Here is a 15,954-nt window from a genome sequence, read left to right as displayed (position 1 = left end):
CCCTGCTCTGACAGCCCTGCCCTGACAGCCCTGCTCTCACAGCCCTGCCCTGACAGCCCTGCCCTGCAGCCCTGCCCTGACAGCCCTGCTCTCACAGCCCTGCCCTGACAGCCCTGCCCTGCAGCCCTGCCCTGACAGCCCTGCCCTGACAGCCCTGCTCTGACAGCCCTGCCCTGACAGCCCTGCCCTGCAGCCCTGCCCTGACAGCCCTGCCCTGCAGCCCTGCCCTGACAGCCCTGCCCTGCAGCCCTGCTCTGACAGCCCTGCTCTGACAGCCCTGCTCTGACAGCCCTGCCCTGCAGCCCTGCCCTGACAGCCCTGCCCTGACAGCCCTGCTCTGACAGCCCTGCCCTGACAGCCCTGCCCTGACAGCCCTGCCCTGACAGCCCTGCTCTGACAGCCCTGCTCTGACAGCCCTGCTCTGACAGCCCTGCCCTGCAGCCCTGCTCTGACAGCCCTGCCCTGCAGCCCTGCTCTGACAGCCCTGCCCTGCAGCCCTGCTCTGACAGCCCTGCCCTGACAGCCCTGCTCTGACAGCCCTGCCCTGACAGCCCTGCCCTGACAGCCCTGCTCTGACAGCCCTGCCCTGACAGCCCTGCCCTGCAGCCCTGCTCTGACAGCCCTGCCCTGCAGCCCTGCTCTGACAGCCCTGCCCTGCAGCCCTGCTCTGACAGCCCTGCCCTGACAGCCCTGCTCTGACAGCCCTGCCCTGACAGCCCTGCCCTGACAGCCCTGCTCTGACAGCCCTGCCCTGCAGCCCTGCTCTGACAGCCCTGCTCTGACAGCCCTGCCCTGACAGCCCTGCTCTGACAGCCCTGCCCTGACAGCCCTGCCCTGACAGCCCTGCCCTGCAGCCCTGCCCTGACAGCCCTGCTCTGACAGCCCTGCCCTGCAGCCCTGCTCTGACAGCCCTGCTCTCCTCTGCACTGGGTGACACTGGAGAGGTGTTCCCTGTGGATCTGGGGAGGGGAGGTGCCCCCCTGCCCGAGCCCCGGCAGCATCCCTCCCCTGCCCGAGCCCCGGGCCCCCCCTGCCCGAGCCCCGGGCCCCCCCTGCCTGCCTGGGGATGCGAGAGTGCTCCGGCAGCATCCCCCCCTGCCCGGGCCCCCCCTGGCCGAGCCCCGGGCCCCCCCTGCCCCAGCCCCGGGCCCCCCCTGCCTCCTGGGGATGCGAGAGTGCTCCGGCAGCATCCCCCCCTGCCCCAGCACCCCCCTGCCCCAGCCCCGGGCCCCCCCTGCCTGCCTGGGGATGCGAGAGTGCTCCGGCAGCATCCTGCGCCGCAGCGCCAGGCAGGACTCTGCGCCCCGCACCAGCGCCGGGGGCAGCCCCCGGCTGCTCACCTGGCAGGGGGAGGCAGAGGAGGGTCCTCGGCGCCCAGCACACCTCCCCAGGCCACTCGGGGACGTCCTCACGGCCAAGAGGCTGCCCAGGGAGGCCCTGGGTGCCCGCACCACCTGAGGGTGCTGGAGGCCTGGAGCAGGCTGCCCAGAGAGGTTGTGGAGAGCTTCCAGCCCGCCCTGGTCCCTGTGCTGCTGGGCAGGCTGCTGTGGGAGCCCTGCTGGAGCAGGGGCTGGGGGAGCTCCAGGGGTCCCTTCCAGCCCCACCATGCAGGCACCACTTGGTGCCCAGGAGCCAGCCCCCAGCCTGTGCCAGGGATGCCCCTGCGTGCTGCCCGGCTGCGGTGCCCGCCTGGCTCCACTCACCAGGTGATGGTCAGCTCCTGGGAGCACAGCAAGAGGCCCTTGGTGGCACAGCGGGCACAGGGCACCCTGCCCTCCCCCAGGCAGGGACCACAGCTGAGAGAGGGAGAGAGGAGCTGGGGGGGAGGGCTCCAAGCTCGCTGGGGGATGGGTGGCAGGGAGCAGAGGGCAGCTGGGCAAAGCAGGGCACTGGGAGATGGCTCTGAGGAGGGGCAAGGGCCTGGGGCTGGCCCTCTGCACACCTGGGGGGCTGCCAGCGTGGAGGGGCTGGAAGGGACCTCTGGAGAGCAGCCAGGGCAGCCCCCTGCCAGGGCAGGGCACAGAGGGGCACAGCCAGGCGGGAGGTGAAGGTCTCCAGAGGAGACTCCAGGGGCAGGAAAGAGAGGAAAGAGATCCCTGTGGGGAGGGGCAGAGGAGCCCCTGGTGAGGAAGAGTCAGCAGGGCAAGGGGCCGGGGCCAGGCTCTGCTCAGTGCTGCCCAGGGATGGCACAAGGGGCACAGACTGGCACCCAGGAGCCGGCAGCAGGGCAGGAGGAGAAAGTTGTTTGCTGTGAGGGTGCTGGAGGCCTGGAGCAGGCTGCCCAGAGAGGCTGTGCAGAGCTTCCAACCCCCCCTGGGCACTGTGGTGCCCTGCTGGGGCAGGGGCTGGGTGAGCTCCAGAGCTCCCTTCCAGCACCACCTCCACCTGGAGCTGGGAGCTCCTCAGCTCATCCTCCCGGAGCCAGGCAGTGGGAGCAGCTCTGCCGGGGGCCATGCTGGCTGGGGGCCCAGCTCCACTCCCTGCACAGAACACACAGGCAGGGGGCAGACAGCAAGGGCAGGCCACAGAACAGTCCCTTGGCCACTTCTGATGCTGGGAGCCCCAGGCTGGGAGCAGACACACAGCCCCAGGCTGGCTGGGTGGGCAGGGACCCCCAGAGCCCCTCCAGCCCAGCCCCCTGCAGCCAGCAGGGACAGCCCCAGGGGCAGGCTGCTCCCAGCCCCCAGCCAGGGCAGGCTGCTCCCAGCCCCCCCCCAGCCAGGGCAGGCTGCTCCCAGCCCCAAGCCAGGGCAGGCTGCTCCCAGCCCCCAGCCAGGGCAGGCTGCTCCCAGCCCCAAGCCCCCTGCCCTGCACTGCTGCCAGCCAGGGGGCAGCTCCCAGCTCTCTGGGCAGCCTGGGCCAGGCTCTCCCCACCCTCAGCCTCAAACCTTTCTCCCTTCTCTCCACTCTCAGTCTCCCTCTTGGAGCCCAAACCATCCTCCCTTGTGCTGTCCCAGCAGGATCCCTGCTCTGGAGTCTGTCCCCAGCTTCCTGATTGTCCTCTGGAAGCCCTGCAAGGCCACCAGGAGCTCTCCCTGGAGCCACAGTTTGCCACTGCCTCCTCCTGCCCTCAGCCAGCTCCAGGAGGGAGCCCAGCAGGGCAGTGTGCCCCCAGCCAGGACAAGGTCTTGTGGGCAGCTCCCTGCCCCTTGCCACAAGGCACAGCCCTTCCCCACCCCCACTGTGCCCCCTGGCCCCTGCAGGCAGCCCCTGGGGGGCACAGCCCCTGGGGGGCACAGCCCTTCCCCAGCCCAGCTGTGCCCCCTGGCCCCTGCAGGCTGCCCCTGGGGGCACAGCCCCTGGGGGGCACAGCCCTTCCCCAGCCCAGCTGTGCCCCCTGGCCCCTGCAGGCAGCCCCTGGGGGGCACAGCCCCTGGGGGGCACAGCCCTTCCCCACCCCCAGCTGTGCCCCCTGGCCCCTGCAGGCTGCCCCTGGGGGGCACAGCCCCTGGGGGGCACAGCCTTTCCCCAGCCCAGCTGTGCCCCCTGGCCCCTGCAGGCTGCCCCTGGGGGCACAGCCCCTGGGGGGCACAGCCCCTGGGGGGCACAGCCCTTCCCCAGCCCAGCTGTGCCCCCTGGCCCCTGCAGGCAGCCCCTGGGGGCACAGCCCCTGGGGGGCACAGCCCCTGGGGGGCACAGCCCTTCCCCAGCCCAGCCGTGCCCCCTGGCCCCTGCAGGCAGCCCCTGGGGGGCACAGCCCCTGGGGGGCACAGCCCTTCCCCAGCCCAGCTGTGCCCCCTGGCCCCTGCAGGCAGCCCCTGGGGGGCACAGCCCCTGGGGGGCACAGCCCTTCCCCAGCCCAGCTGTGCCCCCTGGCCCCTGCAGGCTGCCCCTGGGGGGCACAGCCCCTGGGGGGCACAGCCCTTCCCCAGCCCAGCTGTGCCCCCTGGCCCCTGCAGGCTGCCCCTGGGGGGCACAGCCCCTGGGGGGCACAGCCCTTCCCCACCCCCACTGTGCCCCCTGGCCCCTGCAGGCTGCCCCTGTGCCGAGCTGCCCTGGCTGCCTGTTTACAGCCCAGGCCTGCAGGCTGCAGCTGTGCAGCTCCCTGAGCCAATATTTGCAGAGAGAGGAGCAGCACTCTGAGTGGGAGCTGCTCCCTGCTCCCCCCCCAGCTGATGGACCCCCAGGCACGTCCCCGGCCCCCCCCAGCCCCCCCTGCTGACACTGCTGCTTTATCTTTCCACCCCAGTGCCACCCAAACCCAGGGACGGCAGCAGGGCCCCCTCCAGCCCCCTCCAGCCCCCTCCAGCCCCCTCCAGCCCCCTCCAGCCCCCTCCAGCCCCCTCCAGCCCCCTCCAGCCCCCTCCGACCCTGCAGCAGCCCTGGGGCAGGGCTCTGCCACCCAGCCAGGGGCCACCGAGGCTGGGGGTGGGCTTGGCCCCCCCCCAGTCTGAGCTGGCTCAGAGCAGCCATGCAGAGGTGTGGGGCAGCCCCACCACTGCCAGCCCTCAGCTGCTGCAGGGTCTGTCTGTCCCTCCCCCCCACCCCCCTCCTTGCTCTGAGGAACCCTGCAGAGGCACAGCCCCAGAGCTGCCAGGCTGGAGCAGCCCCCCAGGCTCACCCATGCCCCCCAGGCTCACCCATGGCCCCCAGGCTCACCCCCTCCCCCCCAGGCTCACCCATGCCCCCCAGGCTCACCCCCTCCCCCCCAGGCTCACCCATGGCCCCCAGGCTCACCCCCTCCCCCCCAGGCTCACCCCTCCCCCAGGCTCACCCATGCCCCCCAGGCTCACCCCTCCCCCAGGCTCACCCATGGCCCCCAGGCTCACCCATGGCCCCCAGGCTCACCCATTCCCCCCCTAGGCTCACCCCCCACCCCCAGGCTCATCCCTCCCCCCAGGCTCTCCCCTTCCCCCCCAGGCTCACCCATGCCCCCCAGGCTCACCCATGCCCCCCAGGGTCCCCCCCTCCCCCCCAGGCTCACCCAGCCCCACCATGCCCCCAACCCTGCCCCCCCGGGGCTGGGGGCTCCCCCACCTCCCTGGCTGCTGCCCCCAGGGGGCAGAGGTCCCTGGTGCCCCCTGTGCCCCCTGTGCCCCAGGCCGTGTGCCCCCTTTGCCAAGCAGCACCCAGGAGCCCTGCAGGGCAGCTGCTGCCTCCTGCCCTCCACACCCCCGAGGCTGTGCCCAGCCCAGAGGAGGGAAGGAGGTGCCCGGGGGGGGGGGCTGGCCCCCTGCCCTCCCTCAGAGTGCTGTAGGAATGGCACTGTGCTCCCTCTGGGTGCAGGGGGCAGCCAGAGCAGGGCACGGGGGGACCCTGGGCCATACCTTGCCAGATCCTCCACAGCTCCTGCATGGGGCACAGCCAGACCCAGAGCAGCTGGGACAGGCCTGGGAGCCAAGCACAGGGCACAGGGCAGGTTGGGCACTCCAGGAGCCCCCTGGCACTGCCCACTGCAGGACACCTCCAAGCCCAGCTCACTGCAAGCTCAGCCTGCAGGCCTGCCTGCAGCAGGAGGCTCAGACCAGCTGCTGGAGGGGGCTGAGGGTACCATGCAGCCCACCCCCCCTGTGCCTGCTCAGCACCAGCACAGCACTGGGAGAGCCTCTGCTCCATCCTGCTGTGTGTGGAACCCCTGCCCCAGCAGGCTCTGGCCCGTGGCAAACCAGCACTGGATGGGGACAGGAGGAGCTCTGCTCAGAGCCACAGCAGGGCAGGGGCTGGCAGGGGCTGGCAGGGGCTGGCAGGGGCTGGCAGGGACCTCTGGAGACCAGGGCAGGGCCCCAGGGGCACAGCCAGAAAGCCTCCAGGCAAGGAGGCTCCACAGCCTCCCTGGCAGCCTGCTCCAGGCCTCCAGCAGCCTTCAATGGCAGAAGTTCCTCCTCATGCTCAGGTGGAGCTGCTGGGGGTGCAGTCTGTGCCCCTTGGCCCTCACCCTGTCCCTGGGCACCACTGAGCACAGCCTGGCCCCAGCCTCCTGGCACCACCCTTGGGGTATTGCTGAGCACTGCTCAGCTGCCCTCTGGGGCTGCTGCTCTGCAGGCTCTCAGCCCCAGGGCTCTCTGCTGCTCCCAGAGCTGCTCCAGGCCCCTCAGCAGCTCCCAGCCCTCTGCTGCTCCCTCCCCAGCAGCTCCCTGTCCCTCTTGACCTGGGCAGCCCAGCCCTGGCCCCAGCCCTCCAGCTGAGGCCTCACCAGGGAGAGAGGGCAGGGCCTCCCCCAGCATGCTGCCCAGACTCTGCTTGCTGCAGCCCTCCCTGCAGCCCCCCTGCAGCCCTCCCTGCAGCCCCCCCTGCAGCCCCCCCTGCAGCCCTCCCTGCAGCCCCCCCGCAGCCCCCCTGCAGCCCCCCCTGCAGCCCCCCGCAGCCCCCCTGCAGCCCCCCCTGCAGCCCTCCCTGCAGCCCTCCCCACAGCCCCCCTGCAGCCCCCCTGCAGCCCTCCCCACAGCCCCCCTGCAGCCCTCCCCACAGCCCCCCCTGCAGCCCCCCCGCAGCCCCCCTGCAGCCCTCCCTGCAGCCCTCCCCACAGCCCCCCTGCAGCCCCCCCTGCAGCCCCCCTGCAGCCCTCCCTGCAGCCCCCCCGCAGCCCCCCCGCAGCCCTCCCTGCAGCCCCCCCTGCAGCCCCCCTGCAGCCCCCCCTGCAGCCCTCCCTGCAGCCCCCCCCTGCAGCCCTCCCTGCAGCCCTCCCTGCAGCCCCCCTGCAGCCCCCCTGCAGCCCTCCCTGCAGCCCCCCCTGCAGCCCCCCCTGCAGCCCACCCCCTGCAGCCCCCCCTGCAGCCCCCCCTGCAGCCCCCCCTGCAGCCCACCCCCTGCAGCCCCCCCCTGCAGCCCTCCCTGCAGCCCTCCCTGCAGCCCTCCCTGCAGCCCCCCCTGCAGCCCTCCCTGCAGCCCCCCCTACACCCCCCTGCCCCCCCAGCCCGGCCCCCTGCCCCCCTGCTCCCCCTGCTCCCCCAGCCTGGGGGGCTGCTCCGCCAGTCCCCTGCTCTCCCTGCCCCCACACCCCCCTGCCCCCCCAGCCCCCTGCTCCCCCAGCCCGGCCCCCTGCTCCCCCAGCCCCCTGCTCCCCCTGCTCCCCCAGCCCGGCCCCCTGCTCCCCCAGCCCCCTGCTCCCCCTGCTCCCCCAGCCCAGCCCCCTGCTCCCCCGGCCCCCTGCCCCCCCAGCCCCCTGCTCCCCCAGCAGCTTGCCCAGGGGCACGGTGCCCAGGGGGGGTTGGAAGCTCCCCAGACAGCCTCTCTGGGCAGCCTGCTGCAGGGCTCCAGCACCCCCACACCACAGCAGCTCCTGCTGCTGCTGCAGGACACCCTGAAGCCCTCTCAGGGCAGGGGGCTGAGCTGTGCCCCCCAGCCCACCCCCTCCTTACCCTGTAGGTGCTGAGTGCAGCCAGGCCCTGCACCACCAGCTGCTCTGCAGGGGCAGTGCTGGAGCAGCATCTGCTGCCTGCAAACTGCACCAAGGCCTCTCTGGCTTCCTCCTCAGAGAGCTGCAGGGTGCTGCAAAGAGAGGGAGAGCTGAGGCCCTGCAGCCTGCTGGGGTGAGCTCCTGAGAGGGAGAACAGGAGACCTGAGGGAGGAGCAGCCAGGAGTCCCCAGCAGCTTCCATGGCTCAGGGGAGCCTGGGTTGGGTCTTTGCCCTGGGCTGGATTGCCTTCATTTGCCCCCAGAGCAGAGCCCCCAGGCTCAGCAGGGCAGCTTTGGAGCTCCCAGCAGGCAGAGCTCAGGGCAGGGCAGAGCTCAGGGCAGGGCTCAGGGCAGGGCAGAGCTCAGGGCAGAGCTCAGGGCAGAGCTCAGGGCAGGGCAGAGCTCAGGGCAGAGCTCAGGGCAGGGCAGAGCTCAGGGCAGGGCAGAGCTCAGGGCAGGGCTCAGGGCAGGGCTCAGGGCAGGGCAGAGCTCAGGGCAGGGCAGAGCTCAGGGCAGAGCTCAGGGCAGGGCAGAGCTCAGGGCAGGGCTCAGGGCAGGGCTCAGGGCAGGGCAGAGCTCAGGGCAGAGCTCAGGGCAGAGCTCAGGGCAGGGCAGAGCTCAGGGCAGGGCAGAGCTCAGGGCAGGGCTCAGGGCAGGGCTCAGGGCAGGGCTCAGGGCAGGGCAGAGCTCAGGGCAGAGCTCAGGGCAGAGCTCAGGGCAGGGCAGAGCTCAGGGCAGAGCTCAGGGCAGGGCAGAGCTCAGGGCAGGGCTCAGGGCAGGGCAGAGCTCAGGGCAGGGCTCAGGGCAGAGCTCAGGGCAGGGCAGAGCTCAGGGCAGGGCTCAGGGCAGGGCTCAGGGCAGGGCAGAGCTCAGGGCAGAGCTCAGGGCAGGGCAGAGCTCAGGGCAGAGCTCAGGGCAGAGCTCAGGGCTCAGGGCAGGGCTCAGGGCAGGGCAGAGCTCAGGGCAGAGCTCAGGGCAGGGCTCAGGGCAGGGCTCAGGGCAGGGCAGAGCTCAGGGCAGAGCTCAGGGCAGGGCTCAGGGCAGGGCTCAGGGCAGGGCTCAGGGCAGGGCTCAGAGCAGGGCTCAGGGCAGGGCAGAGCTCAGGGCAGAGCTCAGGGCAGGGCTCAGGGCAGGGCTCAGGGCAGGGCTCAGGGCAGCGCAGAGCTCACCCTGGGCTCTCCCCACCACCTTCTTGCCTCCACCAGCAGAGGACCTCCCTCAGCTGACCCCAGGCAGGGGCACTGCCCCAGGCCCACTGTGGGAGCAGCACAGCTCTGCAGCCCCAGCAGACAGCAGATGCCTGCTGCTGTTGTGGCAGCAGCGCTGTGCCCAGCAGAGCAGGGCTTGGCCCCTGGCCTGGGCACTGCTGAGGCTGCACCTTGGGTGCTGGGCTCAGGCCTGGGCCCCTCAGCCCAAGAAGGGCATTGAGGGCTGGGGTAGGTCCAGAGAAGGGCAAGCAAGGGTCTGCAGAGCAGGGCTGGAGGAGCAGCTGGGGGAGCTGGGGAGGCTCAGGCTGCAGCAGAGGAGGCTGAGGGAGACCTCCTTGCCCTCTGCAGCTCCCTGGGAGGAGGCTGCAGCCGGGGGGGGTTGGGCTCTGCTCCCAAGGAACAAGATCAAGAAGAGGAAATGGCCTCAGGCTGCCCCAGGGGAGGGTTGGGTTGCCCATGAGGAACAATTTCTTCCCCTTAAGGGTTGTGAAGTTCTGCCCCAGGCTGCCCAGGGCAGGGGGGGAGTCTCCATCCCTGGAGGGGTTCCAGAGCCCTGGAGCTGCGGTGCTGAGTGCCAGGGGGTGGTGGTGCCAGGGGTCATTGTGTGGCCTTGCTCTGAGAGGTCTCTTCCAGGCAAACCAACTCTGCCTGCTCTGTGCCCACAGCCCAGCAGCAGATGGCAGTGGAGCTTTACCTCTCCTCTGCTTGGTAGGCTGCAGCCTGGGGGAAGCCTTCAGCCCCTGCGAGGGAAGGAGGAGGTAAGGTGGTGGTGAGTGGCACGGGCAGTGCTGCCCAGTGGCAGTGCCAAGGGCCAGGCTCCCTCCTGCAGGGAGGAGCTGAGCCTCTCCTCTCCACACCCCCCCCGCCCCCCCAGCTCGCTCCCACTGCCCTTGGCCAGGCTGTGCCCTCCCCATGGACCCCCCAGCAGGTACCTGCACCACTGGCAGCGGTGCCAGGCCCCACGTCCAGCAGCTCTGCAGGGGGCACCACGGGGGCTGGGGGCTGGAGGGACACCTGTGGGGCACAGGCTGGGCAGTGCCATCTGGGGACAGCCCCAAAGCACAGTGGGGAGCAAGGAGGAGGCCCCCAGGGGCAGGAGGGCAGCAGGGGTGGCATCCAGCAGGGCCTTTGGTGCCCTGGCTGAGGAGACCCTTCCCAGGCTGCTGTGAGCCAGCCCAGCCCCAACCACAGGGAACAGAGCCACTGCCACCCCTGCTGCCCACCCCTGCCGCCCAGCTCGCTCCACAGGGCAGAGCCCAGTGCCAGCTGCAGGTGCCAGTGTGTGCAGGGCACCAGCTCCAAGCCCTGCTGCCTCCAGGCTGCGTGTTGCACCCCCATGCAGCTCCTGCTGCTGCTCCCTGCCCTGCAGCCTTCCCCACCCGCAGCCTCTGCCCCCTCCCGGCTGGGCACCGGCCCTGCCCTCACCCCCCCGAGCTGTGCTGAGCCGCTGCAGCTCTGCCAGCACTGCCAGTCCCCCGCCAGGCACCGCTGCTGCTGGCACCACGGTGGCATGGGGCGGCTGGGCAGGGTCCTTCCTCCCTGGCAGTGCCCAACCCCCAGCCCTTGGGCAAGCAGAGCAGGCTCAGAGCCTCTTGTGCCCTTTGCTCCTCTTGCGGGGAGCAGGATTGCACAAGGGTGCCCTGCAGTGCCCCTGGCACCCTGCAGCCCTGCAGTGCCCCTGGCACCCTGCAGCCCTGCACTGCCAGCTCAGCACCCTGCAGCCCTGCACTGCCAGCTCAGCACCCTGCAGCCCTGCAGTGCCCCTGGCACACTGCAGCCCTGCACCGGCAGCTCAGCACCCTGCAGCCCTGCACCAGCAGCTCAGCACCCTGCAGCCCTGCACCGCCAGCTCAGCACCCTGCAGCCCTGCAGTGCCCCTGGCACCCTGCAGCCCTGCACTGCCAGCTCAGCACCCTGTAGCCCTTCCCCTGGCAGCTCAGCACCCTGCAGCCCTGCACTGCCAGCTCAGCACCCTGCAGCCCTGCACCGGCAGCTCAGCACCCTGCAGCCCTGCACTGCCAGCTCAGCACCCTGCAGCCCTTCCCCTGCCAGCTCAGCACCCTGCAGCCCTGCAGTGCCCCTGGCACCCTGCAGCCCTGCACTGCCAGCTCAGCACCCTGCAGCCCTGCACTGCCAGCTCAGCACCCTGCAGCCCTGCACTGCCCCTGGCACCCTGCAGCCCTGCACCAGCAGCTCAGCACCCTGCAGCCCTGCACTGCCAGCTCAGCACCCTGCAGCCCTGCACCGGCAGCTCAGCACCCTGCAGCCCTGCACTGCCAGCTCAGCACCCTGCGGCCCTGCACTGCCAGCTCAGCACCCTGCAGCCCTGCACTGCCAGCTCAGCACCCTGCAGCCCTTCCCCTGGCAGCTCAGCACCCTGCAGCCCTGCACTGCCAGCTCAGCACCCTGCAGCCCTGCACCGGCAGCTCAGCACCCTGCAGCCCTGCACTGCCAGCTCAGCACCCTGCAGCCCTGCACTGCCAGCTCAGCACCCTGCAGCCCTGCACTGGCTGCAGCTGACAAGAGGCAGAGCAGAGCTGCCCAGGGGCAGCCTCTCAGCAGCTGAAGGCTTCGGCCCCAGCTGCCCCCCGGAGATCTCCCAGCGCTGCCCAGACCTGGCCCGCGGGGGGGAGGAGGAGGAGGGTCTGAGCCCCCATAGCTCACCAGGGCCTTGCTCCTGCCAGGAGAGAGACACAAAGCATCAGAGGGCAGGGCAGGGCAGGGCAGGGCAGGGCAGGGCAGGGCAGGGCAGGGCAGGGCAGGGCCAGCTCAGCCTCTTCTCTGCTGCAGCAGCCAGCGAGGCTCAGGGGGGGTCAGCAGGAGAGCTGTGCCCGAGGGGGGAGGGAGGAGAGCAGAGCTCCCCAAGCCCCCAGGGCTGCAGCTGCCCCTCGCTGCCGGCCCAGGGCATGAGCTGGAAAGGAAGGCAGCACCGAAGGGAGCCCTGAGCAAACAGCCCCAGGGCTTGGGCAGCATCTCACTCCTGGTCTGCTCTCCCCCTGGCACCGCTGCAGCCCCATCCCTGGCATCCTCAGCCTCACCTCTGCCCGGCAGGGGAAGGCTGCCAGCCCCAAGCCTCACCTGAGCAGCTCTGCTCTCTCCATCCCCGCGGAAGGGCTCTGCTGGGGGCGGCTGCAGAAGTGACCCTCGGAGGCCGGCGCTGGGAGCCCCACAGCAGGGCAGGAAGTTGCCTGCCTGAGGCTCTCCAGGTTCTGCTGCTGTGGTTTTGCATCTCTGGGACATTTTCACTCACATCCTGCTGGTGGGAGGAGGAGGAACGCAAAGGCAGAGCCCTGGGCAGGCAGAGCCCCGGGCAGGCAGGGCCCCGGGCAGGCAGGTTCCTGTGCCCAGGGGTGGAAGTGCCCAGGGCCAGCTGCCCGCGGCGAGCAGGGGGCAGCCCCGGCAGGGTCTGGCGACCAGGGGGCAGGCAGCCCCGGCAGGGTCTGGCGAGCAGGGGGCAGGCAGCCCCGGCAGGGTCTGGCGAGCAGGGGGCAGCCCCGGCAGGGTCTGGCGAGCAGGGGGCGGGCAGCCCCGGCAGGGTCTGGCGAGCAGGGGGCAGGCAGCCCCGGCAGGGTCTGGCGAGCAGGGGGCAGCCCCGGCAGGGTCTGGCGAGCAGGGGGCAGCCCCGGCAGGGTCTGGCGAGCAGGGGGCAGGCAGCCCCGGCAGGGTCTGGCGAGCAGGGGGCAGGCAGCCCCGGCAGGGTCTGGCGAGCAGGGGGCAGGCAGCCCCGGCAGGGTCTGGCGAGCAGGGGGCAGGCAGCCGGCAGGCAGAGCCTCACCAGATGGAGCTCTCTGCCCAGGCTTGGTGCGGGGGGCAGGACCTGCCTGCCCCCCTCCCGCACCCCCATTCTCTCCTCCCCTCCCTCTCGCTGTCTCACAGCTCCCCAGGGGGATGCTTCCCCCCGGCGCCCCCCAGCCCATGGAAACAGTCACCGAGGGCAGGGGTCTGCCCTGTCCTCCCCAGCAGCACGTCCAAGAGCTCCTTGGCTTGGAGGTGGTGCAGTGCTCAGGCAGCAGGGCTGCCCCTGCAGGAGCCCTCTGCTGCAGAGCTGCAGCTGATGCCTGGGTGGTGTTCAGGGACTGCCTCTCCCAGCTGCCTGGCTTGCAAAAGGTCTCTGAGCTCCTCCAGCCCAACCCAGCCCCACCATGGCCACCAAACCCTGGCCACAGGCTTCTGCAACCCCTCCAGCATGGGGACTCCACCACCTCCCTGGGCAGCCTCTGCCAGGCCCTGACCACCCCTGCAGCACAGAAACTGTTCCTGCTCTCCAGCCTGACCCTCCCCTGGCTCAGCTTCAGGCCATGTGGCTGCAGGGACAGCAAAGGGACAGAGGATGTGAGGCCCTCCTGCCCTTTGGGGTCACCCAGGGAAGGCACAACGGAAGGACATAAATCCTGGAGTGGTTTGGGCTGCAGGGACCCCCAAAGCCCCTCCAGCCCAGCCCCTGCCCTCAGCAGGGACAGCCCCAAGCAGGGCAGGCTGCTCCCAGCCCCAGCCCCCTGCCCTGCTGCCAGCCATGGGGCAGCCCCCAGCCCCCTAGGCAGCCTGGGCCAGGCTCTCCCCACCCCAGCTAAGTTTCAGCCCCTGGCTTCTTGCTGAGCCAGCAGCACTCCAGCTCCCAGGGCAGGCATCCATCACACACCTGAGCTCTCCCCTGGGTGCTGTTTGCTGTGTGCAGTGCAGAACATTGTCCCTTGAAGCAGAAAAGTCATCTCTGAGCCCTGAAATGTTTGCCCAGCATCCAAGCAGCCCCTGCCCAGCTCAGCCTCCCAGAGCAGAGCCCTGGGCAACCATCCCTGCTGCAGAGGATCCTGAGGCTTGGCTCCTCTCCTGCCAGCAGCTTCCCCACTCCCAGGAGCACAGCTCTGCTCCAGGCACCTTCAGGAGAGCTTCCTTAGGAGCCCAGAGCTGCCAGGGCTGGAAGGGAGCTCAAGGCTCAGCCAGCTCCAGCCCCCTGCCCTGGGCAGGGACCCCTCACACCACAGCAGGCTGCTCACAGCCACCTCCAGCCTGGCCTTAGAGAGCTCTGCAGAGCCAAAGGCAGTTTCCTAAGAGCCCTCACAGGAGAGTTCAAAGCCCCAGCCCTGGCTCTGCACTTGCTCAGAGAGACCTTCTGCAGCTCCTGCACCAACCACCCTGGCACTGGCATCATCCACCACAGTCAGGAGAGCTTAGCGAGGGGGCAGCAGCCCAGGGCTGCTCTCTGGACCATGCAGGAGCTGCCCCAGGGCTAGTGTCCCTCAGCCTCCCCTGCTCCAGGCTGAGCACCCCCAGCCCCCTCAGCTGCTCCTGCCCAGCCCTGCTGCCCTGCCCTGGGCACAGGCTCAGGGGGGGCTGGGGGCACCCTGTCTCCATGAGAGCAGCAGGGATGAGGTCCTGGCTGCTGGCTGTGCTCCAGGGGACGTGAGAGCATCCAGATTCCTGCAGGGCTCCACTGCTTCCCCCCAGCCTGGATCCACAGCCAGGCTAAATAAATGCCAGGGCCCAGGCCCCAGGGCTGCTCACTCCTCATGGCTGAGAGAGCCAGGAGCTGCCACAGCACCTGCCCAGGGCTCGTGGCTGCCTCTGCCTGCAGCCAGCAAAGCCCAGCAGGAAAGACAAACCTGGGGGCAAAGCTTCCTGCCAGTGGTGCTGGGCACCAGCTGGGGCAAGCAGCTCTGCTTGGATGGGGCTGCAGAGGAGGCCCCTGGCACCTCCCTGGGCAGAGCCACACGAGGCCACATCTGCCCCACAGGGCAGGGCTTGGTGCAGCTCTCCAGGGGATGCTGTGAAGAGGAAGTCAAACAAAGCCTCAGGTGGCACAGGGAGGCTGTGGCTGCCCCCTCCCTGGAGGTGTTCAGGACCAGGCTGGATGAGGCCCTGAGCAGCCTGTGCTGGTGGGAGGGGTCCCTGCCCGTGGCAGGGGGTTGGGGCTGGGTGAGCTCTGGGGTCCCTTCCAGGCCAACCCATTCTGGGATTCCCTGGTGCTGGCTGCCCCGAAGGGTGCTGGAGAGAGGGCAAAGTGCTGTGGGGAGAGCTCCCCTGCCCCCCCTGAGTGCCTGCAGCACTGCACCTGGGCACCCCAGAGCCCAGGCTGCTGGGGCTGAGAAGGGAGCTGGGAGGGTCCAGTGCAGGGTCCCTGCAGTGCCTCCTCCCCCAGAGCCCCCAGGGAGGGGGCAGCTCCCAGGTTACCCAAGGCCCCAGGGGCACTGGCTGCTCACAAGCTTGGCCTCTGCTCTTCTGGCTTAAAGTCACCCCAAGACTTCAGGCACCTGCCAGGGACCCCCAGGCCCTGCCAGCCTGCCCCTCAGGGCCACTGCCTGGCCACCAGCCCCAGCACTGCTGCTCTGGGTCGCTGCTCAGGAGCCTGAGTCCTCCCAGCACCGAGCCTCCGGCTGCCAGCAGCACCACAATAGGTCAGGAGAAGAGCAGGGCAGGGAGCAGCAGCTGACAGCAGCAGAGCTCCCCGGGCTGGAAATAGCTCTCTGCATTCTGCTCTGGCTTAGGAGGAGCCTGCCCCTCCCTTGCAGGGCTTGAGAGGGGTGATCTGCAGGCACTGGGGGCTCCTGGCCCTGCCCCAGCCAGGCAGGGGCCCTCTGCACACCTTTGCCATGAGATCAGCCAGAGAGCAGCTTCTGAGTGGCAGCAGCCACTGCTCCCTGCCCTGCAGCTCCCCGGAGGGCTCTGCTCAGAGCCCAGCTCAGAGCCCAGCTCAGAGCCCAGCTCAGAGCCCTTCCAAGGAGGGCTGAGCTGCTGAGCTTCCAACCCTGGCCCCCAGCCCACCAGCCCCACTGGAGCAGCTAGCAAGGGAGCACTGCCAAGGCCCCTGGGCAGCAAAGGGGAACTGAAGCATCCCAAAGGGCTACAGCAACCCCCCCCGGGTGGCCAGGCCCAGCAGCAGTCTCCTCCAGCTCCCCTTGCTCATGCCAGGGTACCAGGGGGACTTTGCCCTGGCCCCCCAAGGGGCTCAGCTCTTTGCCCTCCTTCCTCTCACATCTCTCTTGTCAAAAGCTGCCAGCCTGGGGGCTGCAGTGCAGTCCTGACAGCACCAACCAGAGCTCCCCTCGAAGAGCAGCAGGCTGGCTGCAGCCCAGGCTCCAGAGGCTCTCCAGCTCTGTCCTCCCCAGCTTCCCCTGCCAGCCCAGGACAGGCAGAGCTGGTCCCTCCACACTCGGGGAGGAGCACAGCCAAAGGCTCTTTGTGGTCTCTCCTTGCAACACAGCAGGTGCCCAAGACCGGGGAAGGACCCCAGGGCCCCCCCAGGGCCCCCAGGCAGCCTCCACTGTCCCACCAAGCCTAAGCTGGGTGCCAGCCCCAGCTCTGGGTGCCAGCCCCAGCACACTGCAGGAGCTGCAGGCCTGGCCTTGGCTTTTGCTCTCCTCCAGAGTGCTGTCCTCAGGACAGGCTGGGCTGAGGGGAGCAGAGCAGGGTGGTT

Source organism: Dryobates pubescens, chromosome 1 (genome assembly GCF_014839835.1).
Source record: "Dryobates pubescens isolate bDryPub1 chromosome 1, bDryPub1.pri, whole genome shotgun sequence".
Taxonomy (NCBI): Eukaryota; Metazoa; Chordata; class Aves; order Piciformes; family Picidae; genus Dryobates; species Dryobates pubescens.
The sequence above is the reverse complement of the archived record's forward strand: the minus strand, read 5'-3'. Positions refer to the sequence as shown.